Source organism: Lipotes vexillifer, unplaced genomic scaffold, assembly GCF_000442215.2.
Source record: "Lipotes vexillifer unplaced genomic scaffold, Lipotes_vexillifer_v1.1 scaffold1451, whole genome shotgun sequence".
NCBI lineage: Eukaryota > Metazoa > Chordata > Mammalia > Artiodactyla > Lipotidae > Lipotes > Lipotes vexillifer.
The window spans coordinates 240,492-261,620 of NW_006795096.1; positions in this window are offsets into that span (position 1 = coordinate 240,492).

Sequence of the window (21,129 nt, forward strand, 5' to 3'; positions counted from 1 at the left end):
CCTCCCTCTAACTTTCTGGCATTATTTGATACATATCTCTGTCCCTGCTAGACTATAAGATCTTTATTATATGTTTAAACATTCACTGCACCTTGAAAACTGTGAAGCATTAAACAAGTATAAAGTCAGATATTACTCAAGAATAACAGCACATGAAATTTATTATTTTACTTTAACACCCCTGACATATGGTCACACAGCCTCCAGTTCAGTGGTCCTGCATCTTGGCGGCACTCATCACCTGGGGAGCATTCAAATATACTCTGCCTGAAGCCCACCTCCAGGAGCTCTGATTCAATTGGTCTCGGGTATGGCCCGGACACGGGATTTTTTTTTTGTTAAAGTTCCCTGGATGATGCTAAGGTGCAGCCCAGGTGGAAGACCACTGCTCTAAGTTGAAAGTTTGTTTTATTCTCACAAACATTTCCTGAGCATTTGCGAGGTATGGAATTTTTTACGGCATGAGAGAGTGAGGGACGCCACACAGGGATAACCAGGAGACATCCCCACCCTCGGAAGTTCCTGCTGGAATTGAATGGAGAAGCAGAATACAGCAGGATTCTCACACCACACAGAGTGCAGTGGGTGTTGGGGCTGGAAACGTGGGTGCCGTGGAAGGAAAAGTGAACCACTGGTTCCGACGTGACCGGTTGTGAATGCCTCCAGAAGAGGGAGTTCAGTCCTTACGAGCTGTGGGCTACACTGCCAGATATCTCTAACAGTGAGAGAGTGCTTGGGAAGCGTGCACTGAAATATGCCTGCCTGTAACTTCTTTAGATCCTCGCCAAAGAAGCCTAATCCTTATACTATTTCTGTTTCATTCAGGAAATGGTAAATAGAAAATGGAATTTCTGATTTTTAAAATAAATTGATTTATTCATTTATTTATTTATGGCTGTGTTGGGTCTTTGTTGCTGTGCACGGGCTTTCTCTAGTTGTGGCGAGCACGGGCTACTCTTCATTGCAGTGCGCAGGCTTCTCATTGCTGTGGCTTCTCTTGTTGCAGAGCACAGGCTCTAGGCACGTGGGCTTCGGTAGTTGTGGCGCGTGGGCTCTAGAGCGCAGGCTCAGTAGTTGTGCCGCATGGGCTTAGTTGCTCCGTGGCATGTGAGATCCTCCTGGACCAGGGCTGGAACCCGTGTTCCCTGCATTGGCAGGCGGATTCTTAACCACTGCGCCACCAGGGAAGCCAGGAATTTCTGATTTTTAAAACCCTTTGATTAGTGGCAAGAATCCAATTACATTAAGCCTGTTAATGTTTTTGCAGTCACTTTTATTGCTTTCCATTCAGGAAAATGAGAACTCTGTAAGCAAACTGACAGAACTCGGAATGCAGAGCACTGAAGTTGGGGCGCACTACAGAGGGGGTCGTGTAGAAAGGGGCTACCATCAGTTATCCTACAAAAATGCAAGCATTTCCAAGCCCTACTAAGGACCCTTCAAAAGAGTTACTAAATGCTTTGAGGAGTATATCCTAGAAATATTAACAGTAGTTCACATGTGAGTCAGGATAGGCTCAGTCATGCTGCAGTAACAATCTCAAATCTCAGAGGTCTGAAACAACGAAGGTTTATGTTCATCCTCGTCAGCCCAAAACCCAGGATAAGGGGGCAGCCACCATCTGGAATTTCTGCCATCCTGACAAAGGGAAAGCACTCTGGAGCATTTAACTGCTCTGGCCCAGAAGTGACACACAACGCTTCTACTCAAAATTCATTGGCCAGAACTTGTGTCGTGGCTCTAGCGAGCCACAAGTGGGACACTACATGTCCCTGGAAGACAGAAAGCCAGGAATGTCTGATGAACAGCACCGAATACTAAGCACACTAAGCACACTAACATTTACTGAATGTGCCTGCTATGTACTGAGCACTCTTATACATGCGCTTTCTTTAGAAACTCATCAACTCCTCACGATAAATCTAGGAAATAGTAGTATGATTATCTCTAGTTCAGCCAGAGAACATCAACACACTAAGACCCCAGAGCTAGGTGACAGAAGATCTGGGATTCAGATCCACGCTGTCTGGTACCAGAGACCATCCCCATAGCCCCTGTGGCATTTCCCCTGTGCTATAAAGCTAGCAATTTATCTTCAAAGTCTTAATCAGGAAATTCTGGTCCACCCATAACCTCTTATTTATTTATTTATTTATTTATTTTTGGCTGCGCTGGGTCTTTGTCACCGTGCGCAGGCTTTCTTTAGTTGTGGTGAGCGGGGGCCACTCTTCATTGCGGTGCGCAGGCTTCTCATCGCAGTGGCTTCTCTTGTTGCGGAGCGCGGGGTCTAGGCGTGCGGGCTTCAATAGTTATGGCTCGCGGGCTCTAGAGCGCAGGCTCAGTAGTTGTGGTACACGGGCTTAGCTGCTCCACGGCATGTGGGATCTTCCTGGACCAGGGCTAGAACCTGTGTCCCCTGCACTGGCAGGTGGATTCTTAACCACTGTGCCACCAGGGAAGTCCCCACCCGTAACCTCTTGTTTTAGGAGGCTTGGTAGGGAAGCTGCTTATGGCTCTGTAAATCATATTGTGGGGAAGGGGAAGGACTCTAAAAGCAGAAAAAAATATAATAATTTCATTAATAATATCAAGGGACTTCCCTGGTGGTCCAGTGGTTAAGACTCCGCACTTCCATTACAGGGGGCACAGGTTCAATCCCTGGTGGGAGAACTGGGATCCCACACGCCATGGCCAATAAATAAATTAATTAATTAATTAATAATATCAATAGTCCCAAACTTTATTTTGGTTTTTGGCCGTGCCACACGGCATGCGGGATCTTAGTTCCCTGACCAGGGATCGAACCCGTGCCCCCCACAGTGGAAGCACTGAGTCCCAACCACTGGACCACCAGGGAGGTCCCCCAAACATTTTTTTACCACTTACTATGTTACAGGCAGTGTGCTAATTGCTGAACCAGTATCATCTCATTTAATACTGTGAAGATCATGAGATCAAATGCTCCTGTGACACTATGAGTTACCTTCTCAGGCAGTACCTCTCAAATATCCATTCTAAAATTCCTACCTGGGGTAAAGGGATTTGCTCCCATCCTTCATGAGCCCCAGGAAACCTTAAATATCTCAGACATGTTGGCTGTGTCCGAATTAGACTTTGGACAAGGTACTTGACTTCCTTCAGTTTGCTCACCTGTAAAATGGGTATATCAATATCACTTGCTCCAAAAAGCTGTCCCTCGAAGGTAAAGTTTTCAATCAGAGACTTCTTATGATGGTCTGAACTGAGGCAGAAGTATATTCACCCTCTTCCCCATACATATAGAAATGCTAGGTAACATTTTACCCCCAAAACTGTTTTTAATACATAGTTGCAGTCAAAAGCAAGAAAAGGTGCCAGGTATAGGGGGAACTTTAAGTTACAGGGATGAACAAAAGCTGAAGCAAACAAGTCACAGGGCTTTTCAGAAATAATAAAGGTCTTAGGAACTTGGGTTAGAGCAATAGGAGAGGGAGGCTTAGGTCCCAGCAAGGCTGGGAATGGACCTGAACTTCCTAGATGAAATCAGGATTAACGAAGGGATAACCTACCAGCCTTTAGAAGCAGCTTGGAATCTGGCTGCCCACAGTGGGCCAAGAGTGTGAAAAGGAATAACCCTTGAGGAAATCCCACTCCCAGACATTTACCCAAGAGAAATAAAAGCATATGTCCACCAAAAAAGGCTCATTCCTAGAAGCCACATGCAAATAGCTGAAAACTGGAAATAACCCAAATGTCTATTAACAACAGACTGGATGAACATATTGCTATAGTCAAATAATAGATTGCAACACTGCAATGAAAAAGTACAAAATACTGATACGGGTGGTGGGAAGTGGGGTATTGCTATAACAAATACCCAGAAATGTGGAGTTGGCTTTGGAATTAGGTAAAGACTGGAAGAATTTTGAGAAGTGTCATAGCAGATGCCTTGATTGCCTTGAATAGACTGTTACTAGGCATATGGATATTAACTGTGGTATAGAAAACCTACAGCATATTAGATGGTGGTACCTAAATTGTCATAAACAACTGTTGGTAGCAATATAGACATTAAAGTCACCTCTGGGGCTTCCCTGGTGGCGCAGTGGTTGGGAGTCCGCCTGCCGATGCAGGGGACATGGGTTCGTGCCCCGGTCCGGGTGGATCCCACATGCCATGGAGCGGCTGGGCCCGTGAGCCATGGCCACTAAGCCTGCGTGTCCGGGAGCCTGTGCTCCGCAACGGAAGAGGCCACAGCAGTGAGAGGCCCGCGTACGGCAAAAAAAAAAAAAAAAAAAAAAAAAGTCACGTCTACGGAGGGCTCAGAAGGAAATGAGGAACATGTTGTTGGAAACTGTATGAAAAAGGGATCTTGCTATAAAGTGACAGAAAGCTTAGCTAGACTGTACCCTACAGTTATATGAAAAAGAACGTATTTAGATTGCAAAAGATGGTAAAATTAGGAGCCTCACTGTCAGGAAAGCTGCTTTGGAGAGAAAGCCAAAGGTGTGGCTGAACAACATTTTTCTGGTGCCTACAGAGGGAACAAAAGGTCACAACACTTGGTGACACAGGGCTCTTTGAAGAGATTAGGTGTGTGCCATCTGTGTAGAAGCAAAAAACAGAGGTGGAATTATTCAGGAAAGACCTGTGGATGAGACCTGTGAATGACGTACATGGGAGATCCATAGGTTTTGAGCATGTTATATCAGCAGAAACACTGCCAGCTTGGACTGACAGGGACAGAGAAAGATGAAATAAAAGAAGGCTGTCTGAGGGCTCCCATGGTGGCGCAGTGGTTGAGAGTCCGCCTGCCAATGCAGGGGATGCGGGTTCGTGCCCCGGTCCGGGAAGATCCCACATGCCGCGCAGCGGCTGGGCCCGTGAGCCATGGCCGCTGAGCCTGCGCATCCGGAGCCTGTGCTCCTCAACGGGAGAGGCCACAACAGTGAGAGACCTGCGTACCACAAAAAAAGAAGAAAAAAAAATGGTAATGTACATAGTAAATTCTCTAGAATCCAGAAAGGTTACTAGAGCTAGTAACTAAATTAGCAAGGTTGCAAGACACAACATCAAATATAAGTATCTGTTGTATTTCTATATGCTAGCAACGTACAACTGGAAAATAAACTTTTTAAAAATACCACGAATATACAAAATGGAAATACGTAGGGGTAAGTTTTTAAAGACATGGGCAAAACCTCTAAGATGAAAATTGTAAAACATTGCTGAGGGTAACTAAAGAAGACCTAAATACTTACATTGACATATTGTTAGGATGTCAAGTCTTCCCAAATTGATGTATAGCCTCAATGGAGTTCCAATCATAACCCTAGTATGCTTTGTTCATAGAAATGTATATGTAATTATAAAATGTATATGGAAAAGCAAAGTATCTAAGATAATCAACACAATTTTTAAAAAGAAGAACAAAGTTGGAGGCCTCTCACTGACTGATTTCAAGGTTTCTATAAAGCCACAGTAATCAAAGTAATGTGATATTGTCATAAGGAAATACAAATAGATCAATGCAACAGCACAGAGAGCCCAGAACTTAACCCACTCGTACACGGTCAATTGATTTCCTTTTTGTTATTATTATTATTTTTTTATTTGGCTGCACTGGGTCTTAGTCGTGGCAGGCGGGCTCCTTAGTTGTGGCAGGTGGGCTCCTTAGATGCAGCTCAAGGGCTCCTTAATTGTGGCTCATGGGCTCCTTTATTGTGGCATGTGAACTCTTAGTTGAGGCATGCATGTGAGATCTAGTTCCCTGACCAGGGATCGAACCCAGGCCTCCTGCACTGGGAGTGTGGAGTCTTTTTTTTTTTTTTTTTTTAGATCTTTATTGGAGTATAATTGCTTCACAATACTGTGTTAGTTCTGTTGTACAACAAAGTGAATCAGCCATATGCATACATATGTCCCCATATCCCCTCTCTCTAGGGCCTCCCTCCCACCCTCCCTATCCCACCCCTCTAGGTCATCGCAAAGCACCAAGCTGATCTCCCTGTGCTATGCTGCTGCTTCTCACTAGCTGGCCCAGCCACTCCGGGGCACGTGGGATCTTCCCAGACTGGGGCACAAACCTGCATCCCCTGCATCGGCAGGCAGACTCTCAACTGCTGCACCACAAGGGAAGCCCTGGGAGTGCGGAGTCTTAACTACTGTGCCACCAGGGAAGTCCCTGGTCAATTGATTTTTTAAAAATATTTATTTATTTATTATTTATTTATTTGGTTGCACTGGGTCTTAGTCATGGCAGGCAGACTCCTTAGTTGTGGCATGTGGGCTCCTTTGTTGTGGCATATGAACTCTTAGTTGCAGCATATGGGATCTAGTTCCTGACCAGGGATCAAACCCGGGCCTCCTGCATTGGGAGAGTGGAGTCTTAATCACTGCGCCGCCAGGGAGGTCCCTGGTAGTTGATTTTCAATAAAGCTGCCGAGGTAATTCAATGGGGAAAAGTAGTCTTTTTAATTTTTTCTTCCAGTTTATTGAAATATAATTGACATACAGCACTGTATAGGTTTAAGGTGTACAGGATAATGATCTGACTTACACACATTAGGAAATGAATACCACAGTAAGATTAGTGAATATCCATGATTCTATATAAAATTAAAGAAATAGGGAAAAACATTTTTCCTTGTGATGAGAAACCAAAGATTTGAAAAATATCAGGATGGTGGTTGCCTACCATGGAAAAGGGCAGGGGGGACTTTTGTGGGGTGATAGAAATGTTCTATCTCAATAAGGGTGTCAGTTACACTGGTGTATGCATTTGTCAAAATCCTTTGACCTCTAATACATAAGCTATGTACGTAGGCTTTACGTAAACTACACCTCAATAAATATTATTAACTGCTGCCCCCAAATCTCCTATATATGTGGAAATGTAAAATAATATATATATGCAGAAATGTAAAATAATTCATAATGAAATAGATTTGGAATTGACAACAAAAGCACTACTTACCTTAGAAGTAAACAAGGCAATCAATGTTTAAGGGGAAATGTATCATCTTAAATGCACACGTGAGAAAACATGTAAGACTGAAAGTTAATTAGCTAAGGAGTCACCTCTAGGTGGTAGAACAGAGTAAACCCCTTTATTACTTAAAAAAAAAGGCAGTAAGAATTTACATCTGCTTCTACTAGGTACCTAGGCAAGCTACCAGTCTGAGATCACTTTGCTTCTGAAGCTTAAGGCTGTGGCCCCCCAAGCTGGGCTACAGATCCCTGTAAGGCAGGGTTACTGCTACAGGGTCTCAGGTAAGCCTCCCACATCCCAGCACTATTCTGTATCGAGTTAACCTTCCTTATAACCCCCTGCTGTGGTTGGGACAGGCAAATGTAACTTTGCTGCCTCTTACCCTGAGGACCTAGCCTTTGGGTCCCAGTTTTAAGGGACAATGGCTTCCTATTATTTTCCCAACTTTGTACAGACCCTGGTCTTTACCTTCTTCCATGTATTATGAGGCCATCAGCTGAGCTCCAGTTCACACAGGTTGGCAAATGCCTCTAGCGCTCTTCTTACTTTCCCTTAGATTTTAATTCCTTATTTATAGTGATGATAACTCTTTTATTTGCAGCAAATCTTTACTATCTTGTCAGCTCTTTAATGATTTAGTCAGATAGTGTTCACTTTTTTAACATTTTTTATTTCTTCAATGTTGTATCTATTTTATTTTTGGCTGCACTGGGTCTTCATTGCTGCACGTGGGCTTTCTCTAGTTGTGGCGAGGGGGGGCTACTCTTTGTTGCAGTGCGCGGGCTTCTCACTGCAGTGGCTTCTCTTGTTGCGGAGCATGGGCTCCTGGCGCGCGGGCTTCAGTAGTTGTGGCATGCAGACTCAGTAGTTGTGGCGCACGGGCTTAGCTGCTCCGCGGCATGTGGGATCTTCCCGGACCAGGGCTTGAACCCGTGTCCCCTGCTTTGGCAGGCAGATTCTCAACCACTGCACTCCCAGGGAAGCCCCAGATAGTGCTTTCATTTTATCCAGCATTTTAGTTGTTTTCAGTGGAAGACCTGATCCCAATCACGCATCTGGCTATGTTCTCAAACCAGGGAGGCACTCAGAAAAGCACAAGTACAAAGAAAAATATAGATAATTTTAAGTGCCAGCATGACAAACCTGCATGATAAAGACACCATGAGGGAAATCCCTGGCGGTCCAGTGATTAGAGCTCAGCGCTTTCACTGCCGAGGGTGAGGGTTCAATCTCTGGTCAGGGAGCTAAGATCCTGCAAGCCACGCGGCATGGACCAAAAAAAAAAAAAAAAAAAAAAAACCTGCCGAGGGTGAGGGTTCAATCTCTGGTCAGGGAGCTAAGATCCTGCAAGCCACGCGGCATGGACCAAAAAAAAAAAAAAAAAAGACACCAAAAACAAGGTGAAAAGATACAGCACAGCCCAGAAGAATATACATACTTTAATATAGGTAATAGGCTTAAAGATTATAATTCAGAATTTATAAAGAACTCATCCACTTCAACATGGAAAAGACAAACCACCCCAAAGAGGCAAAGGAGACTCACTGAAAAGGAAATCTGAGTGGCCAATAAACATATAAAAGATGTCCAACCTTACTGTTGACTGGGTGTGCTAGACATTTGTCATTTTTTGACCATACCGCACCTGCGTCTTCCGCCCCATGTTTGGGGAATCCCCTCCTTTGAGACTGTCCTCCTACCACGTGCGGGTAAACTGTCAGACACTCAGCCCCAGCTGCACCCAGCCGTGCTGACATGAAGCGGGGCCCTGAGGCCTACCGGCCTGCACGATGGTCATAGCCCACGGCAGCTGCAGCACCTGCCTCACACAGCGAAGGTGGGTGGAGGCTGGGGGGTGGAGGCTGGGGGCTTCCACCAGCATCCAGGGGCTGCTGTCAGTGGTGCTGGGGTGCCAGCTCCGACATCTGAGACCCTGCGCTGTCTTCATTCTGTCGTCACTGCCAGCTCTTGGCCTGATCTGCACACTTCTGTCTGCTCAGCTTTAAGCCTGGTTTCGCAGCCCTCCTGGAGATTTTAGCTGCTTTTAATAATTTCCTTTTCTGCTTAAATCAGAAATCTACTTATATCAGGGAAATGCAAATTCAAACAACAGTGAGATAGATACTCCTTCATGCACAGGAGATGAAAAGAAACAGAAATACCCCTACAATGCTGGAGGGAGTACAAATTGATGTAGATGCTTTGGAAGACAATTTGTTAATGTCTAATAAGTTGGAATGCAGACACCTTATGACCCCGAGATTCCTCTTCTGGTCATATCCTCTAAACTATCGCTGGGGGTGACAAATGCAAGTCTCTTCATTGCAGAACACACACACACACACGCACACACACACACAACCCTACTTTGATATCCACGTGGAATGAATAATAAATTGCAGTATATTCATACAACGTATGAACTAGAGCAGTATATACGAAGATGGATAGGTCTTGAAAACATCATTTGGGGTGAAAAAGGATGTTGCAGAAGGATATGCATAGCATACCACTGGTGTACATTTAAAGACATAACACACAAACAGAAAAGAGGATGGGTAAAACAGGAAATCTGAATAAAATAGGTGAATAAAATAGGTCCCGATGTCTACATCCTGGCTGTGATATTATACTACAGTTTTGCATCATTAGGAGAAACTGGGCAAAATGTTTTAGTTCTTACAACTGCATGTGAATCTGCAATTCAATCAATAACAATTTCATTAAAAGATACCAAACAATGTATGTATTACTTATAGATAGATATGTGATGGCTTCTTCTGGGGTGGGGAGTGGGGAGACGATGAAATTTAGGAGAGACAGAAAGGGGACTTCAAATCTTTTTTTGTTCCTTAGAAAGCAAAATCTTTTTTTTTAAGATAAATCCATTTATTTTTTATTTTATTATTTGTTTTTTGACCGCACCAGGAAGCATGTGGGATTTTAGTTCCCCGACCAGGGATCGAACTTGCGCCCCCTGCGTTGGCGGTCTTAACCACTGGACCGCCAGGGAAGTCCCAGAAAGAAAACTCTTGAGGCAAATATGGCAAGATGTTAACATTTAAAACTCTGGATGTAGGTGAATGGGTGTTTATATACTACTCTGTACTTCTGAGTTAAAAAATGCTGTAAAGATTAAATGAGACAATGTTTACAAAGTATTTAAGGTAGTGCCTGGCTTGTAGTAGGCACTCTTGATAATTACTGATAGCGCGAGTCAAGGAGGGGAAGGTCTGTCATAGCTCCAGAGATGTATCGTTTTCTCAGCTCATCCCCCAGTTCTTCCCTCCTGCTCAGGGTTACAGCATCACAAACTCCACTTTCCAATTCTTATCACCCTCTTCTCAAAGGACCCCAGTGAAAGAATCCACCTCAAAAACAGGGAGACCGCCCAACACAGTTTACTGGAGCACGGCCTCTGAGTCCAGGAGTCTGGCTGGACCGCCTCCACCCCGGTGGGGATACCAGCATCCCTGCCTCGGGGGTTGTCCTGGGGACTAAGAGAGCACTTACTACAGTGCCGTGGCAGCTGGGCTCAGTTACCGCAGGACCGGCCAGCACCAAGGTAGACACGCTGCCCGCTCCATGGACCCCACGATCTTGTTTCAAAGTCAGGGCTCCTGACCTAGTTCACAGCTAGGAAGCTCAGAGAAGATGGATAACTCGCCCAAGGTCTCATGGAGCTGAACACGGACTCTGACTCCTGACTGCGCCCCCACTGGAACATTAGCCCTGGTGAAGGCAGAGGTGGGCTCTGTCAAGAGGGAAGGGCAAGAGGTTTGGGGGATCTGGGCCATATGTGACCCTGAGACTCCATCTTCCAGCCCCGTTCAGATACAACACCCTGGAGAAATGACTGCGAAACTCACCTGAGAGGAAAGTGCTTCCTGGGCTTCCCACGAGGTTAGCAACTGAAAAAGGAAAAAAAACCCATTACCTGGACCGAAAAGGGTGGGCCGAGAGCGCCACCTGCAGGCGACTCGTCTCTCCGCCGACTCGAGTTCTTCCCGCGATCCTGTCAAATCACCCCCTCCAGCGGGAGCATCAATCTCCCCACCCCTCCCCACGCAGCGCCCACTTCTGGCTTCCCAGGTCTCAGCTCAGACGTGTCCTCTTCAGAGGGCCCTCCGTCTGGGGCTGCCTTCATTCTGCACCGTCAGCTTCTGTAACAATAAATGCCCTTTATCCCCCAACTGCCACGCGACCACTACCCGTCTGTCCACTGTCCGTCTCCCCAGCCAGAGTGGCAGCTCTGTGCGGGCAGGGAGGGACCTTATCTCAGCAACTCGGGCAGGCCTGCCTCTCGATGAATACTTACTGAATTCACTGCATACAATGTGGTATATGTTTTTCCAGTGCCTATACTAATGCTTACTTATTTGATACTTGAAAAAACAAAAATGGGATATATTGCACATATGATTTTGCTACTTGACGTGCTCCTTTAACAAACGTGCCTTTGACTGAATCTGAAACCCTTATGAGAGGGCGGTCTGCTAACCAGCCTAGCTCCACTCATGCATGCATGCATGCATCCATCCATCCTATTTAGGGAGCACGTACCCCCTCGCCATCCAGCCACAGGTAGCTAGTATAACTGGGGAACTGAAGTTTTCATTTTATTTCCTTTAAATTGATTTAAACTTAAAAGCCATACTCATTCAGCTATTGTAAAACTTTCAAGTATGTTTGGAACGATTTGGGTATATAAATCTACCTTTTCAACTGTAAATTTTATGAAATCAAAATACAGATCAACATTTCGATGAAAATTTAGTGATTGAATTGAGAAGTGCAGTAAGTAAGGTACGTGTTGGACTGCCAGGACTTCAAATGAAAAAAAAGAATGTAAAAATACCTCAATGATTTTAATATTAGTTATATGTTAAAGTAATACTATCTGAACACGTTGGGCTAAATGAAATACAGTATTAAAACTGACTTTACCTATTCTTTTTACGCTTCTAAGGTGGTCACTAGATTGTTCTAAAATTATAATACATATATGGTTCACACTGTATTTTTATTGGACAATGTGCTGGGATCTACTCTGCTCTGGGAGTGAGACAGGCCATCACTCAAAATCAAACTTCACGAAAAGGTCAACGTTAACACAAGGAGTTCTCTACATCTATGCCCAGCCAAGATATCACAGCCTTTATTTATTAACTTATTAATTTGTTCATTTATTCAATCATTTGTTCTTTTGACAGACATCTCCAAATGCTGTGTCAAGCCCTAGAGCTCCTAGAAAAAAATTGCTGTGCTTGTTCCCAGTCTTCCCCGAGTTTAGGAGGTTTTCCCATCTTTTTTGTTCACTGGCGTTAACATTTTACCTGACATGCTTCATCACTTGCAATCCTTATTTATACATTTGAGAGTAAGTCGCAAGCATCCCAGCCTTTTACCTCGAAATACTTCTGGATGTAGGATGATTTATTTATTTACTTAGCTGCTCCAGATCTTAGTTGTGGCATGCATGATCTTTAGTTACGGCATGTGGGATCTTAGCTGAGGAATGCGGGATCTAGTTCCCTGACCAGGGATCAAACGCGGGCCCCCTGCATTGGAAGCTCAGAGTCTTAACCACTGGCCCACCAGGGAAGTCCCAGGGATGTTCTTTTACATCACCTAGTACAGCTATCAGCTTCAGCAAATTTAACCCTGATAACATATCTGATCTAATCTACTGTTCATATTCCAATGTTGTCAGTTTCACCAATTGACTCAATAATGTCCTTCAAAGCATGTTTCCCTCTAGTACAGGACCCAGCCAAGATCAGGCACTGGAATTAGCTGTCATGTTTCTCTAATCCCCGAGTCCCTTTGAAGCAGGTATTTCTTTCCCATTTTACAGGTGAGTGAACTGTGGCCACAGAAGCATAAAGATCCATCCATCCCAGTCATTCACCGGGTTGGTAGCCTAGCTGCCGTAACTTGTCCTGGTCAGCCCCTGGACTCTAAACGTCCAGTACCGAGCTACAGCCTCTTAACAACGATATCACTATAAGAATTTCAAATTTACACACAGCGATGGTAGAAACTTTCTCCTGGGGTCTCCACAGAAAAAAGCTGACCTGGTTACATACCTATCATTGGAAAAAATTTCACATCATCTTGTAAAGTTGAAGAGGCCCCTACCCTGGAACCATCCATTCCAGTCCTATAGGTATATTACTCAGTCTTTAGATAAACTCTTGCACATGTGTAAGAATGTTCTTAGCAGCATTGTGTGCAACACCAAAAACCTGAAACAACTCACATTTCCGCCGACCATTAAAGGATAAAGAAACTAGAATGTAGTCTACAATGGAATGCTATTCAGCAGAGAAAATAAATCACCTGTAGCTTTGTACATGAAAATGAATTAATCTTATAAATATAATGGGAAAAAAGTGCAAATTCCAGAATCATACATACAAATAAGATTGACAAACATGCATTATGATGTTTGGCAACATATATATTACTATATATATATATATATATATATATATATATATATAAAATGTGTGTTTTTATATTATATATATATATTATATATAATATATATTATATATATATATATATATATATATATATATATATAAAATGTGTATTTTTATATTATATATGTATACTAAATATATATGTTTACCATGACTGCTTTTCTTTATAGATTTAAAATTTTACTATATACAGTATTTCATTCCATATATAATATATATATTATAATTTATATATACAAATTTTGTATAACAAAATATATATTCACTATAGTGTTTTATCTATATTTTCTGTATATTTTACTATATATTTAACTATATATTTATCTATATATACTATATATTTACTATATATAGTATTTTATCTATATATATTTTATAACCATATCTTGAATACTACAAATACTATAATAGACATACAAAATATATTATTTATGATAATTTTCTTATTTATATAATAAATACTATATAAAATACTATATAAAGATAAAATATTTTCTATATATATAGTAAAATTACACATCTATAAAGAAAGACAAGGGCATGAGAAACATAAAATTTATTGTCATTTCTACACAGTTTCAAAATGTTTTAACAATTAGAATCATACATGTATGGAATCCCCCAAAGTCAGGCCGCCTGTGGAATTCTAGCACCCTGAGGACCATGGTTTGAGAACCATGGGGCTGGCAGCCATCTAAGATTCTGTCCACTGAGGTTCTGTTCTTTCTAACTCGATAGAAAAATCACAAAGAAAATGCAAATCTATTCTAAAAACCCAGCTTCTCTCCAAAATGTATACACACACAAAGCAATTTTGCAAACAGAAACTTGGACGGTACCCTGCTGTTTCTCAATTTTCCCTCCTAAATCACTTGCTTTGTTTTTATTTATTTTCTTTTCCCACCATTTAGATTCTTCCTCCCCCAAATCTGTGGTGCCTGGGTTGGGGAAAGAGGAGAGGCTGACCTGCAAAGAGGCGTGAGGAAACTTTGGGACCATGACATGCTCTGAGTCCTGACCGACCACGGGGCCATGGCTTCCTGGATGCAACTGTGTATCTGTCAAAGCTCCTGCAAGCTGTTTGCAGATACGGGGCTCGGAGCCCAGCATGCAGCATGTCCTCATAACCTGGGTTCCCCACCTGGCAGCACTTCAAACACAGCAGTGGGGCTGCCATCCACACAAGACCAACAGGAAGACCTCTCCCTGACTCGCCTGCCTTTTTGATTTGTCTCCTTTCCACCTCACGTTAGAGGAACACGGCCTCATTTCCCACATGGACAGCTGACGAGAATAAGCTACGATGGCTGCCGTTCTGCGTTTTCCCCACAACACCTCCCTGTCTGTGTTCCTCCGATTTCCTCGGGTCAGCCTTCCACAGCCACGGCCAGGAGCAGGCGTGCCAAACCCCACAACCACAAAACCCAAACCCCACAACCACAAAAAAGCAGGCTGGCTGGATAAGTGTAGGCAAAATCAGGCCGTCAGAGCTACTAATGAAGGCCAATTCCTGGGCACTCACTATGTGCAAATGTCTCATTTCTTCCTTTTTCTAAATCACAATAAAACTGATAACAAGCCTCCACTCACCTAGCTAAGATGAAATTCAATTTTACATTTTTGGGGCTCTTTGTTTGTTTGTTTTTTCAAGGGCGGTCCTTCAGGCTGTTAAGTTTGGGCCACAGTGCTGGCAAACCCACCCAGGCTGGCCCCTGGCTGGGAGGTGAGGTGGGGAGGCTGGGCCTCTGCTCACACCATTACCAGTCAGTCCACTCCAGCCCAGCAGGGTTCCCGAGACTCTGCTCAGGCTGCTAGGCTGCAACAAAGCTGCCCAACACCCATGAGCCACCCAACTGGAGAGCCTGCCACCCTGAGACCTCCAAGGGCCATCATAGGTCTCTGCTGCCTCACCCACTGCCCTCCAGGCTCAGGGACTGGGCACTCCCAGGTCTGAGCCTCCTTCTAAAAACCAGGAGCGAGAGGGCAGACAGCAGAAGCAAGAAGAGCTACAGTCCTGCAGCCTGCGGAACAAAAACCACATTCACAGAAAGAGAGACAAGATGAAAAGGCAGAGGGCTATGTACCAGATGAAGGAACAAGATAAAACCCCAGAAAAACAACTAAATGAAGTGGAGATAGGCAACCTTCCAAAAAAGGAATTCAGAATAATGATAGTGAAGATGATCTAGGGCCTCAGAAAAAGAATGGAGGCAAAGATTGACAAGATGCAAGAAATATTTAACAAAGACCCAGAAGAATTAAAGAACAAACAAGCAGAGATGAACAATACAATAACTGAAATGAAAACTACACTAGAAGGAATCAATAGCAGAATAACTGAGGCAGAAGAATGGATAAGTGACCTGGAAGACAGAATGGTGGAATTCACTGCTGCAGAACAGAATAAAGAAAAAAGAATGAAAAGAAATGAAAACAGCCTAAGAGACCTCTGGGACAACATTAAACATAACAACATTCGCATTACAGGGGTCCCAGAAGGAGAAGAGAGAGAGAAAGGACCCGAGACAATATTTGAAGAGATTATAGTCGAAAACTTCCCTAACATGGGAAAGGAAATAGCCACCCAAGTCCAGGAAGTGCAGAGAGTCCCATACAGGATAAACCCAAGGAGAAACATGCCAAGACACATAGTAATCAAATTGGCAAAAATGAAAGACAAAGAAAAATTATGGAAAGCAGCAAGGGAAAAATAACATACAAGGGAACTCCCATAAGGTTAACGGCTGATTTCTCAGCAGAAACTCTACAAGCCAGAAGGGAGGGCATGACATATTTAAAGTGATGAAAGGGAAGAACCTACAACCAAGATTACTCTACCTGGCAAGGATCTCATTCAGATTCAATGGAGAAATGAAAAGCTTTACAGACAAGCAAAAGCTAAGAGAATTCAGCACCACCAAACCAGCTCTACAACAAATACTAAAGGAACTTCTCTAAGTGGGAAACACAAGAGAAGAAAAGGACCTACAAAAACAAACCCAAGGGCTTCCCTGGTGGTGCAGTGGTTCAGAGTCCGCCTGCCGACGCAGGGGACACAGGTTCGTGCCCCGGTCCGGGAAGATCCCACGTGCCATGGAGCGGCTGGGCCTGTAAGCCATGGCCGCTGAGCCTGCGCGTCCGGAGCCTGTGCTCCGCAATGGGAGAGGCCACAACAATGAGAGGCCCGCGTACTGCAAAAAAAAAAAAAACCAAAACAATTAAGAAAATGGTAATAGGAACATACATATCAATAATTACCTTAAACGTGAATGGATTAAATGCTCCAACCAAAAGACACAGGCTTGCTGAATGGATACAAAATTCGTGCCCTGGTCTGGGAGGATCCCGTGTGCCGCGGAGCGGCTGGGCCCGTGGGCCATGGCCGCTGGGCCTGCGCGTCCGGAGCCTGTGCTCCGTGGTGGGAGAGGCCAAAGCGGTGAGAGGCCCGCGTACTGCAAAAAAAAAACAAAAAAAAGACACAGGCTTGGTGAGTGGATACAAAAACAACACCCAGATATATGCTGTCTACAGAGACCCACTTCAGACCTAGGGACACATTCAGACTGAAAGTGAGGAGATGGAAAAAGATATTCCATGCAAATGGAAATCAAAAGAAAGCTGGAGTAGCAATACTCATATCAGATAAAATAGACTTTAAAATAAAGAATGTTACAGGAGACAAGGAAGGACACTACATAATGATCAAGGGATCAATCCAAGAAGAAAATAAAACAATTATAAATATATATGCACCCAACATAGGAGCACCTCAATACATAAGGCAACTGCTGACAGCTATAAAGGAGAAAATCGACAGTAACACAATAATAGCGGGGGACTTTAACACCTCACTTACATCAATGGACAGATCATCCAAACAGAAAATTAATAAGGAAACACAAGCTTTAAATGACACAACAGACCAGACAGATTTAATTTATATTTATAGGACATTCCATCCAAAAACAGCAGATTACAATTTCTTCTCAAGTGCGCATGGAACATTCTCCAGGATAGATCACATCTTGGGTCACAAATCAAGCCTCAGTAATTTTAAGAAAATTGGGTTTCCCTGGTGGCGCAGTGGTTGAGAGTCCGCCTGCCAATGCAGGGGACGCGGGTTCGTGCCCTGGTCCGGGAAGATCCCACGTGCCGTGGAGCGGCTGGGCCTGTAAGCCATGGCCGCTGAGCCTGCGTGTCCGGAGCCTGTGCTCCACAATGGGAGAGGCCACAACAGTGAGAGGCCCGCGTACCACAAAAACAAAAAAAAAATTTAAGAAAATTGAAATCATATCAAGCATTTTTTCTGACCACAACGCTATGAAATTAGAAATCAATTACAGGGAAAAAAAACGTAAAAAACAAAAACACATGGAGGCTAAACAATACATTATTAAATAACCAAGAGATCACTGAAGAAATCAAAGAGGAAATCAAAAAATACCTAGAGACAAATGGTAAGGAAAACACAACGATCCAAAACCTATGGGATGCAGCAAAAGCAGTTCTAAGAGGGAAGATTACAGCTATACAAGCCTACCTCAAGAAACAAGAAAAATCTCAAGTAAACAACCTAACCTTACACCTAAAGGAACTAGAGAAAGAAGAACAAACAAAATCCAAAGTTAGCAGAAGCAAAGAAATCATAAAGATCAGAGCAGAAATAAATGAAATAGAAACAAAGAAAACAATAGCAAACATCAATAAAACTAAAAGCTGGTTCTTTGAGAAGATAAACAAAATTGATAAACCATTAGCCAGACTCATCAAGAAAAAGAGGGAGAGGACTCAAATCAATAAAATTAGAAATGAAAAAGAAGAAGTTACAAATGATAAAAACTCTCCAGAAAGTGGGCACAGAGGGAACCTACCTCAACATAATAAAGGCCATATATGACAAACCCACAGCAAACATCATTCTCAATGGTGAAAAACTGAAAGCATTTCCTCTAAGATCAGGAACAAGACAAGGATGTCCACTCTCGCAACTCTTATTCAACATAGTTATGGAAGTTTTAGCCACAGCAATCAGAGAAGAAAAGGAAATAAAAGGAATACAAATTGGAAAAGAAGTAAAACTGTCACTGTTTGCAGATGACATGATACTATACATAGAGAATCCTAAAGATGCCACCAGAAAACTACTAGAGCTGATCAATGAATTTGGTAAAGTTGCAGGATACAAAATTAATGCACAGAAATCTCTTGCATTCCTATACACTAATGATGAAAAATATGAAAGAGAAATTAAGGAAACACTCCCATTTACCACTGAAACAAAAAGAATAAAATACCTAGGAATAAACCTACCTAGGGAGACAAAAGACCTGTATGCAGAAAACTATAAGACACTGTTGAAAGAAATTAATGATACCAACAGATGGAGAGATATACCATGTTCTTGGATTGCAAGAAACAAATATTGTGAAAAGCAATATAGTGAAAATGATTATACTACCCAAAGCAATCTACAGATTCAATGCAATCCCTATCAAATTACCAATGGCTTTTTTTTTTACAGAACTAGAACAAAAAATCTTAAAATTTGTATGGAGACAAAAAAGACCCCGAATAGCTAAAGCAGTCTTGAGGGAAAACAATGGAGCTGGAGGAATCAGACTCCCTGACTTCAGACTATACTACAAAGCTACAGTAATCAAGACAATATGGTACTGGCACAAAAACAGAAATATAGATCAATGGAACAGGATAGAAAGCCCAGAGATAAACCCATGCACCTATGGTCAACTAATCTATGACAAAAGAGGCAAGAATATACAACAGAGAAAAGACAGTCTCTTCAATAAGTGGTGCTGGGAAACCTGGACAGCTACATGTAAAAGAATGAAATTAGAACACTCCCTAATACCATACACAAAAATAAACTCAAAATGGATTAGAGATCTAAATGTAAGACTGGACACTATAAAACTCTTCGAGGATAACAGAGGAAGAACACTCTTTGACATAAATCACAGCAAGATCTTTTTTGATCCATCTCCTAGAGTAATGGAAATAAAAACAAAAATAAACAAATGGGACCTAATGAAACTTAAAAGCTTTTGCAAAGCAAAGAAAACTACAAACAAGACAAAAAGACAACCCTCAGAATAGGAAAAAGTATTTGCAAACGAATCAACGGACAAAGGATTAATCTCCAAAATACGTAAACAGCTCATGCAGCTCAATATGAAAAAAACAAACAACCAAATCAAAAAATGGGCAGAAGACCTAAATAGACATTTCTCCAAAGAAGACATACAGATGGCCAAGAAGCACATGAAAAGCTGCTCAACATCACTAATTATTCGAGAAATGCAAATCAAAACTACAATGAGGTATCACCTCACACCAGTTAGAATGGACATCATCAGAAAATCTACAAACAACAAATGCTGGAGAGGGTGTGGAGAAAAGGGAACCCTCTTGCACTGTTGGTGGGAATGTAAATTGATACAGCCACTATGGAGAACAGTATGGAGGTTCCTTAAAACACTAAAAACAGAATTACCATATGACCCAGCAATCCCACTACTGGGCATATACCGAGAGAAAACCATAATTCAAAAAGACACATGCACCCCATTGTTCACTGCAGCACTATTTGCAATAGCCAGGTCATGAAAACAACCTAAATGCCCATCGACAGACGAATGGATAAAGAAGATGTGGTACATATATACAATGGAATATTACTCAGCCATAAAAAGGAATGAAATTGGGTCATTTGTAGAGATGTGGATGAATCTAGAGACTGTCATACAGAGTGAAGTAAGTCAGAAAGAGAAAAACAAATATCGCATATTAACGCATATATGTGGAACCTAGCAAAATGGTACAGATGAACCGGTTTGCAGGGCAGAAATTGAGACACAGATGTAGAGAACAAACGTATGCACACCAAGCGGGGAAAGCAGCAGCGGGGGTGGGGTGGTGTGATGAACTGGGCGATTGGGATTGACATGTATACACTGATGGGTATAAAATGGATGACTAATAAGAACCTGTTGTATAAAAAAATAAAATTCAAAAATTCAAAACAATAAATAAATAAACAAAAACCAGGGGCATCCTCCACCCTGCAGAACGAGGTTGGCCCTCTTGAAAATACTTCTCATTCTTTTCAGATAAGCCTACAGGAAAATAAAGGCATAATTCATCCACCTGATCTTACTGGACCTCTCCCAAGCCTATGAGAGAAATATTACTATTGTTATTCCCATGTCAGAGATAAGGAAACTGAGGCTTAGAGACGACAAATAAATTGCCCAAGGTTATCTAGCAACGGAGGCAGTTTAGACCCAGCTCAGGTCTCTCCCGCTCACTCAAGTCCCAGGCTTCCCAAAGGGGGCAGGGAATGTGGCAGAATATCTTCCTTTTTAATAGTTAGTTTAATAGCCATGTTAATGTAATTGAAACACCAGTAGCCATCAAACTCATGATTTCAATGGGAACTCTAAATTTGGCCTTAAAATTATTTTAAGTTGTTTTGTTTCTTTTTTTTCTTTTTTTGGCCATGTCTCGATCTTAGCGCCCCAACCAGGCATTGAACCCAGGCCCACAGGAATGAAAGTGCCGAGTCCTAACCACTGGGCCTCCAGGGAAGTGCCACAATGATTTTGTTTGTAAATAGGTTTTTGATGTGTTGAAATAACTTTCTAGGCTCAAGCT